Here is an 8,899-nt window from a genome sequence, read left to right as displayed (position 1 = left end):
CCATTTTCACAAAACTTGTAATAGAATATACATTCCATTCATCCATTTACTATATGTGAATGGCCCATGCATTTTACAACGAATACAAGTAACAATGCATAACACACGTAAACTAGTAACTAACTTCGGTGGTTAATCCGATTAATGCGCCTAATTAAAACTAGTTAAAGTTGTTTATCATTTTATGTGATTAAGATGCAATTTAGCTCAAGTAATTAACTAAGCTCCCACTAAATTCCACATCCAACGAACTTAATTAATCCAATTAATTAAGCCGGTTAACCCATATTTTGTCAAATTATTTTGCAAGTGCCTGAGGAACCGAGGCCTAGCCTCGTTAAAATAATTAAATAAAATATTTAAACTGGCCCAATTATCGCAAAAATTAGCCCACCAAATGGCCGAGTGCCTAGCATCCAAGCCATGGGGCTAGGCTTGCTAGGCACCAAGGCCCATGGCTGTGCGTGCTTGGGTGCTGGCATGCCTGGCTAGCAGCGCACGCCACGCTTACTGGCACCAGCAGCCTCGCAGCATGCTACGCATGCTTGCATGCATGCTGGCCCTAGCAGCATGTGGCTGGCTTGCTGGACCTCGCATGCCTTGCTGCCCAACAGCACTTGCGGGCATCTTCCAGCAACCACCTAGCACCACGCATCCTTGATGCTTCAAGCACGCACATAGCACCAAGCCCACACACAGCAGCAGCACTTGGAGGCATGAGCACCTCCATGCGCACCTCGGCAGCCACATGTGGGCTAAGTAAGCAGCCCGGCTAGCCGTAGGTGGTGCTTGGGCGATGCTTGCCTCGATTTGCGTGCCTTTATCTCGGGATTTTAATCCCCATGTATGTGTGACATGAAATTGATTCTAAATTAATTTTAGAATCAACAATGAGCAAGAATGAAAATATAACAAGTCTAACTTAAATAAATTCAATTTTAGTGCACAAACCAAGATTAATTTAAGAACCTTCCTTTAAATAAATTTAGGTTCATCTTGATGCAACAAAATTGAATGGCTATACTCATAATTAATTTAACCAAACATAAATTCATAATGAGTTCGATTTGACAAAATTAAAGGGGTTGGAAAAATTTAGCCTTTCATCTAATGAAAATTTCCAACATAAACTTGTGAAAAGTTGAAAATTTACATCTTTCAATATGAAGATTAATTGAATTTCAATCACAAGTTTTGAACTTTGAGGACATTAATCAACCAAAATGACTAAATCCAAAAATTAGTTCAACATGGAATTTAGCAAGCAAAGTTCCAACAAAATAAACAATAAAGATTGGATCTTTGACATTTTAAAGGGACTTCAAAATTACAAATTCACCATAAACGTTCACACCTGAAGCAATTTATTTGCAAAAATGTGAAAATTTCAAGTTTATGTGAAAAATGAACTCACCAAATTAAGCACCAATTATGACTTCATAAACATGCTTAATAAGGTTTATAATTGCAGTAGATTAGTAATGCGACCATACATTTAATCTAGCTTTAACATGCCATAATTAATTATGGTTTAAAGATTTAGAAATTTTCGTCAAAAATGAAAAACCCCTCGAAAAACATGTTTCTGGGTGGATTTTGGCTTCAGGACAGTCCTTCAAAAGAGATAAAAACGATTTAGAACATCGATTCCACCCAAAATTCACTATTTCTAGGTCGAAATCTGGGTTCGTGAGCCAAAATTAGTAAAATACAAGATTAAGACTAATTAAAACGAGTTTCTAATCTAATTAGACAACAAAACCAGAAATTTAAATCCATTTTAAATCACCACAATTAATTATTAGTTACAATAACTAAAGTGAGTGCGGCTTCAATACCGCTGTTGGGTTTCGTAGTGTCCGACACTACGCGGAAGAGAAACCCACCCAAGACCCGCCCACTAATTAAAGCAACTAGACATGCAATTACAAAATTAAACAACAAAAGAGAGAGAAAGAGAAATGACATTCTTACCCTCGACACGTGCTTCGCTTGCTTACGAGCTCTTACTTCAAAGCTCTAGCCTCGTAAGTGCGTAGGTCTCTGACGGCACGCATCCTCGACCCGACCCGAGCGGTCTTTATCCCGAAGGTTAGTCAGGACTTGACCAATGATAAACTGGAGTATTACGAATTTAAAGGTTTTAGCACTTTCAAGGAGATGCCTTATTGAGTTCAACTCAAGTGAAGTTTCCCTAACCCAAAACTTGGGTATTCCCTCAATTTATTTTAATCAAAAACAAATTAAAATGCAAAGCAATCAACAAGCTCCAAGTGGCACATGGTGAGCAAGGGTTGGTGAGGACCACCAAAGGGGGGACTAAAATCCTCTTGCTCCCCAAGCAAAGCCTCCAAGCAAATGGTCCCCTCCTTGACCGGCTGACCAATGCACACTTGGCTAGCTGGCAGCCTGCCTCGGCTGCCAAGGCTGCCTAACTGGCGCCTAGCACCAAGGCAGGGCTGCCCAGCCAGCTCGCACACGCATACGTGCAGCAAGCAGGCCACACACGCAATGCGGGCTACTACTGCGATGCGTGCTGCTTTGCGAGAGGCGAAGCCCAGCTGCTGCTGCTTGGTGCTGCTACGCTAGCAAGCACGCACAGCATACGCACACAACACGTTGTTGCGATGCTTGTGATGTGCGAGTGCGATGCTGCGAGGGGCTGGGTTCTTGGCTTAGCATGCATTCGCATAGCAGTATGCGTACATGCTAACTGCAGCCTTGTTGCGACTATGCTATTGGCTGGGGTGCGATGCCCACCATGCTAGCATGCATGCGGTTGCTGCCCTCGCCTAGCCTAGCACTCGCATGGCTAGGCCAATGTGAGGCTACAACTTGGCTCGTACTTGTCTTTTACTTGATTTTATGTCTCATCGAGTTCTAAATTTGACTTGACTTGCGACGCTCGGTTTCCACGCTCTAAGCTCGATATCCGACGTCTTTGCTCGTAATACTCTAATGACTCATCTAAACCTTCAGATTGCTTCGTCGTCTCGGGTCGGTTATTCGATTGGGGTGCGACCCGAAGGGTTCAGTCAAGATTAAGCTGTAATATTAATTACCCATTAATATTACTAATCGGAAGCGGCCTCCACCTAGGCATCCCAATCACTTGGCCTCACTGAAAAATTACCTTTCTAATAATTCCGAACCCTCTATCAAAATAATACACTTATTGGAAGGACACCATTCCTTTCGAACGTCACCCATGTGAGGGGCAAATGATTAGGGGATTTTTACCCCATCACGTGGACCAATCAGAGTCCGCCACGTGGACCAATAAGAGTCTGCCACATGTCAGCCTAAGGAGAGCCCTAAGTGGACCATTTGGGGCTCGACACGTGGCAGACAGATATCCAACTAGGAAAGGCGGCCTTCAAAGGCCCAAACTCCTAGGCAGCCCAATCAGTCCTTGGTATCCATAACTTAGTACTGGGCACGAATTTCGAGACCCTATAAAAGGGAGATGTTTCCACCATGGAAACACATTCATGACATTCAATTCACACGAATTACAAGAGTAAATACTCAGATACCGCCTGCATTGTTGGATATATACCCCGTCTTCCACGTTAATAGACTCAAACCTTATCATCATGATCCAAATGACAGCAACTGCAACATCAGCTACCGCGCCAACATCTGATCTAGGACGAGAGCCACTCCTGCGACAGAAGACAGAAGATGTTATTTCGTTTTTTTAAGTGTATGTTTTATTTTGCAAGTCGACGAGGTCGTCGATGACTTAAGTCTTTCTTTATGCTTTCTAGGCTCTAGAAAGAATTATTGTGTTACTGTAGTTTCAGTGTTCACTAGTAATTCACTATGTAACCAATATAAAGCTCTTTAGGGAGCGAATGGTTGAATGAATCAAAGCTCCCTACCCGGTTGCATATTGCTTTAATATTTGTGCGTTGATTTAAGACTTTATAGATATTGTGCTTGCCTTGTTTTAAAGCATCCCCTCCAAACCAAGAGAACCTCAAAAGACACCCTCGTTGTCGTCGGTCCCGCTTGTGCCTGCTTCGAAATATCGGCCTTCATAAGCCCCGACTCCGCACTCATTGTAGACGTGTGCTTCCTTGAGATACCCTTGGTCCGTGTTGCTGTGTGCTCAAGTACCCTATTCAGTCTAGGCTTGCGTCCTTGTCGCCAAAAGACATGAACGCACCGCACGACCCGGTGCCAAAACACTCGGACCATGACAGTTGGTATCAAAGCCAGGTTGCTCTAGAGATGGCAAACGTGGAGATTCCTAGATATACTTGGGAAGAACGACTTGCCTGGCTTATAGGCAAGTCAGAACAATGGTCTATGCTTGAAGAAAGGATGCCCAAACTCGAAGATATTGTGATAAAGCGAGCCGAGTAGATGGAGAGGCATGCGTCAACGGTGGATGGGTTGACAGAGCAGCTCAATTGCATGCAAAAATTGTCTGATGATGCACTAGATAAATTTGCTACCTTGATGCGTGCCCAAAGAGGGATCGGGGGAAGTGAAGGTGCCAAGATAAAACCTTGTAAACCTTGGACCTTTAATGGTACAAAAGATTAAAAGGAAGTCAATAACTTCATCTTCGACATGGAACAATACTTCTGTATATCTCTGCTAGAGGAGAAGCTAAAGGTAGATACTGCCACGATGTATTTAGTGGATGACGCTAAACTTTGGTGGCGCACCAAGTACGCCGACATCCAAGCTGAGAGAATGTCGGAAGATACTTGGGAGGATCTAAAGGAAGAACTTATGGCTCAATTTTACCCCGAGAATACTGAGTTTGTTGCTCGCACCAAGCTCACAACACTGCAGCATAAGAGCTCCACTCAGGAGTATGTGAAAGAATTTTCCGCGTGCATGTTGGAGATCCACGACATGTCTGAGAAGGATCGTCTGTTCAACTTTGTGCGGGGCCTGAAAGATTGGGCTCAAGGGAGATATGGCGCCCGAAAATTGATACCTTATCGGGGGCCATAGTTGTAGCTGAAAGGTTGATGGATTACTCATCCGATAAAGTGTCTAGCCAGAAGAAGGAAATGGTGGGTCGACATCAAGTACCTTAAAGAGCACCACTGGAAATTCGCAGGTTAGTATAAATAGTGTGGGGAATAGATACAGGAATTGGGGAGAGGACTTGCTGAAGAACGGGGTCGCCTCGTCCATAAACAAAGGTGGGTCCTCCGGCTCATCATCATGGAACAAACCCCTCACATCATGGAACAAACCCCTCACTTGCAAACTCTATCGTGGGCCTCATAAATGGTTCGAGTGTTGGCACAAATCGGAGATCGACAACCTTCAAAAGAAACTCTCCTCAATGTCCTCAAGACCTGTCAAGGGGGATGACAAAGAGGAGGATGTAGTCAACGAAGAAGAACCCTCTAAGTTAAGGGCAGTGTATTGTATGTATGCTATGGGAAAAGAGACCTTGGGAGAGAAGGGTCGTGCTACTAGCTTGATGTATGTAGATGTCTTAATAAATGGGAAGGAGGCCCAAGCGATGGTTGATACAAGTGCTACTCATAATTTTTATCGCAAAACGTGAGGCAAACAGATTGGGGCTGAGAGTCGTGCATAGTGGTAGTCACATGAAAACCATCAACCATGAAGCACAACGGATTTGCAGCGTGGCAAAGAATGTGAATACTAGATTGGGGACTAGAGTGGGAGTCTAGATTTTACGATGGCAACCATGGATGATTTTGAAGTGGTCCTTGGGATGGATTTCTTCCACACCAGCAAAGCTATCCCGATGCCCCACCTAGGGTATTTACTTGTGACAAGCTACCAACCTTGCCTCCTGCGGAAACATGCTCGCGGTGAAGAAGGAAAAAAACTAAAAGGTCCCCTCCTCTCAGCGATGCAACTCAAAAAGGGGATGAGGAGAAATGAGCCTACATTCCTCGCCACTCTCTCGATGAAGGATGAGGAGGTCGAGGGAGACGTCCCTGAGGTCATAGGAGAGTTGCTCGGGGAATATGCGGATATCCTCCCAATGGAGCTCCTAAAATCTCTCCCTCCTCGAAGGGCCATAGATCACAGTATTGAACTGGTACCAGGTGCTAGACCAGTCGTGCGAAGCCCTTACCTAATGGCCCCTTCGGATCTTGTAGAATTGCGCAAACAACTAAATGGGTTGTTGAAAGCCTGGTTTATCCGACCTTTTAGAGCTCCCTATGGAGCGCTAGTCCTTTTCCAGAAGAAGCAGGATGGGAGTTTGAGATTGTGCATTGACTATAGAGCCTTAAAAAAACTAACGGTGAGGAATCATTACCTAATACCCTTGGTGGAAGACTTGTTCGATCAGCTAGGAGACGTCGTGTACTTCACCAAGCTAGATCTAAGGTCCGGCTACCATCATGTTTGAATTGCTAAGGGAGATGAACCAAAGACAGCTTGCGTCACCAGATACAGGGCGTTCGAGTGGTTGGTCATGCCATTTGGGCTGACGAATGCTCCAACAACATTTTGCACCTTGATGAATTAGGTCTTCCATGACTTCCTTGACAAGTGTGTGGTCGTTTACCTAGCCGACATTGTAATCTTCAGCAACACCCCAGAAGATCACTTAGAACACCCGAGAAAGGTGTTTGAGAAATAGAGACAACATCATCTGCTCGTGAGGCAAAAGAAATGTGCGTTTGCGAAAAAATAAGTAAGCTTCCTTGGACATTTTTTAGGAGGAGGCCGCATAAGGATGGATCCTAAGAAAATCAAAGCCATTAGTGATTAGCAAGCTCCAAAGAACGTCTCAAAATTAAGGTCGTTCTTAGGATTGGCTAATTACTATCGCCGCTTCATTCAGGGGTATTCAGAGATAGTAAGTCCCCTCACGGACTTGTTGAAGAAAGACAACAAGTGGAATTGGTTGGAGAAACAACAAGGGGCTTTCCTCAAGCTCAAAGAAGCACTGATGAAGGAGTCGTTCTTAGTGCTCCCTAACACCAACAAACCCTTCAAAGTTGAGATAGACGCGTCTGATTTTGCGTTGGGCGGGGTCTTACTCCAAGAAGACCACCCAGTCGCTTAAGAGAGTTAGAAGTTGAGTGAAGTAGAGAGCTGGTATGCGCCACAAGAAAAAGAACTTTTAGCAACTGTTCACTACTTGAAGGGGTAGAGACATTACTTGTTGGGGGCGAAGTTTGTTGTTCGCATAGATAACACTGCAACCAGTCACTTCCTTACTCAGCCGAAGTTGACTAGGAAACAAGCACGGTGGCAAGAAGTGCTTGCTGATTTTGATGTAGAATTCACATACAGAACAGGAGCCAGCAACCGAGTGGCCGATGCTTTGAGTCGGCGCGCCGACTTGGCTTCAATGCAAAGATTGTCCCCTTGAGGACCCTTGGACGAGCACCATCAAAAGGTTGATAGAAGAAAGGAAAACAAGACGCTTCCGGATGGACGATGGGCTCATTTACACCAAGGGCAACAAGCTATTCATACCGAAGGCGGGAGGTCTATGGAAGATGCTCTTGAAAAGATGCCATGATACCCTATGGGCCAGGAACCCAGGGTGGCAGAGAACTCTAAGCTTACTCTCCATGGGGTATTATTGGCCGGGAATAAAAGAAGATCAGTTATACCTCGACATGCTTGGTTTGTCAACAGGACAAGCTGGATCGTCAAAAACCTGGAGGCCTCTTAGATCCCCTTCTCGTGCCGACACGTTCGTGGGAAAGCATATCTATGGACTTCATCAGTGGTCTACCCAAGGTGGATCAGTATTCAGCGGTAATGGTGGTGATCGATAGATTTTCTAAATATGCCATCTTCGTTGCCATGTAGAAGGCTAGGATTGTGGTGCTGATGAAACGGTGGCATTGTTCTTTAAACACATTTTTAAGTATTGGAGATTGCCCCTAAACATCGTCATCGACAGAGATACAAGATTCACAAGCATCTTTTTGACAGAATTGTTCAAACTGATGGGGTATGACTTAAATATGTCTTCAAGTCACCACCCCCAATCTGATGGTCAATCAGAGAGATTCAGCGTTCTCTTAGCTTAGTGGAATACTTGAGACATTTCGTCAGCGCCAATCAGAAAGACTGGGTGAAACTCCTTGATGTTGCTCAACTTTGCTTCAATGCCCAAAAGAGCACCGTATCCAACAGAAGCCCATTCGAGTTGGTGATGGGCTAACAACCTCTCCTGCCTCACACCATAACAATAACCGAAGAGGGGAGAAGGCGTGAAGCAAGCGAGTTTAAGAGAGAGTGGCAACAAAACATGGACGTTGCTCATGCTTACTTGGAACGGGCAGTGAGGAGAATGAAGAAGTGGGCTGGCCAGAATAGAAGATCGTTGGAGTTTGATGTAGGGGACATGGTGATGTTAAAAGTCCGGCCAGAATAGCTCAAGTTCCTTAGAGGAAGAGATCGCAGGCTAATCGGAAAATATGAAGGCCCTATCCGCATCACTAAACGGATTGGGAAAAATGCATACAAGGTTGAACCGCCTGCATGGTTGAAGATACACCCTGTCTTCCACGTTAGTCGACTCAAACCTTATCATCCAGACCCAGAGGACAGCAACCGCACAATAGAAGACTTAAGCTGTTATTTCTTTTCTTCTAAGCGTATGTTTTGTTTTGTAAGTCGATGAGGTTGTCGACGAGTTAATTGGGGGAGGATGTTAGAATCTGCCTCTTTCTCTATGTTTCCCCTTCCTTTTCCCATATATTTTCCTTATGTATTGTCTTTTAAGTCTTTCTTTATGATTTCTAGGCTCTAGGTAGAATTATTGTGTTACTGTAGTTTCAGTATTCACTAGTAATTCTCTATGTAATTAATATAAAGCTCTTTAGGTAGCGAATGGTTGAATGAATCAAAGCTCCCTACCCGGTTGCATATTTCCTTAAGATTTGTTCGTTGATTTAAGCCTTTATAGATATTGTGC

Source organism: Chenopodium quinoa, unplaced genomic scaffold, assembly GCF_001683475.1.
Source record: "Chenopodium quinoa cultivar QQ74 unplaced genomic scaffold, ASM168347v1, whole genome shotgun sequence".
Taxonomy (NCBI): domain Eukaryota; kingdom Viridiplantae; phylum Streptophyta; class Magnoliopsida; order Caryophyllales; family Amaranthaceae; genus Chenopodium; species Chenopodium quinoa.
Note: the sequence above shows the minus strand (reverse complement) of the source record.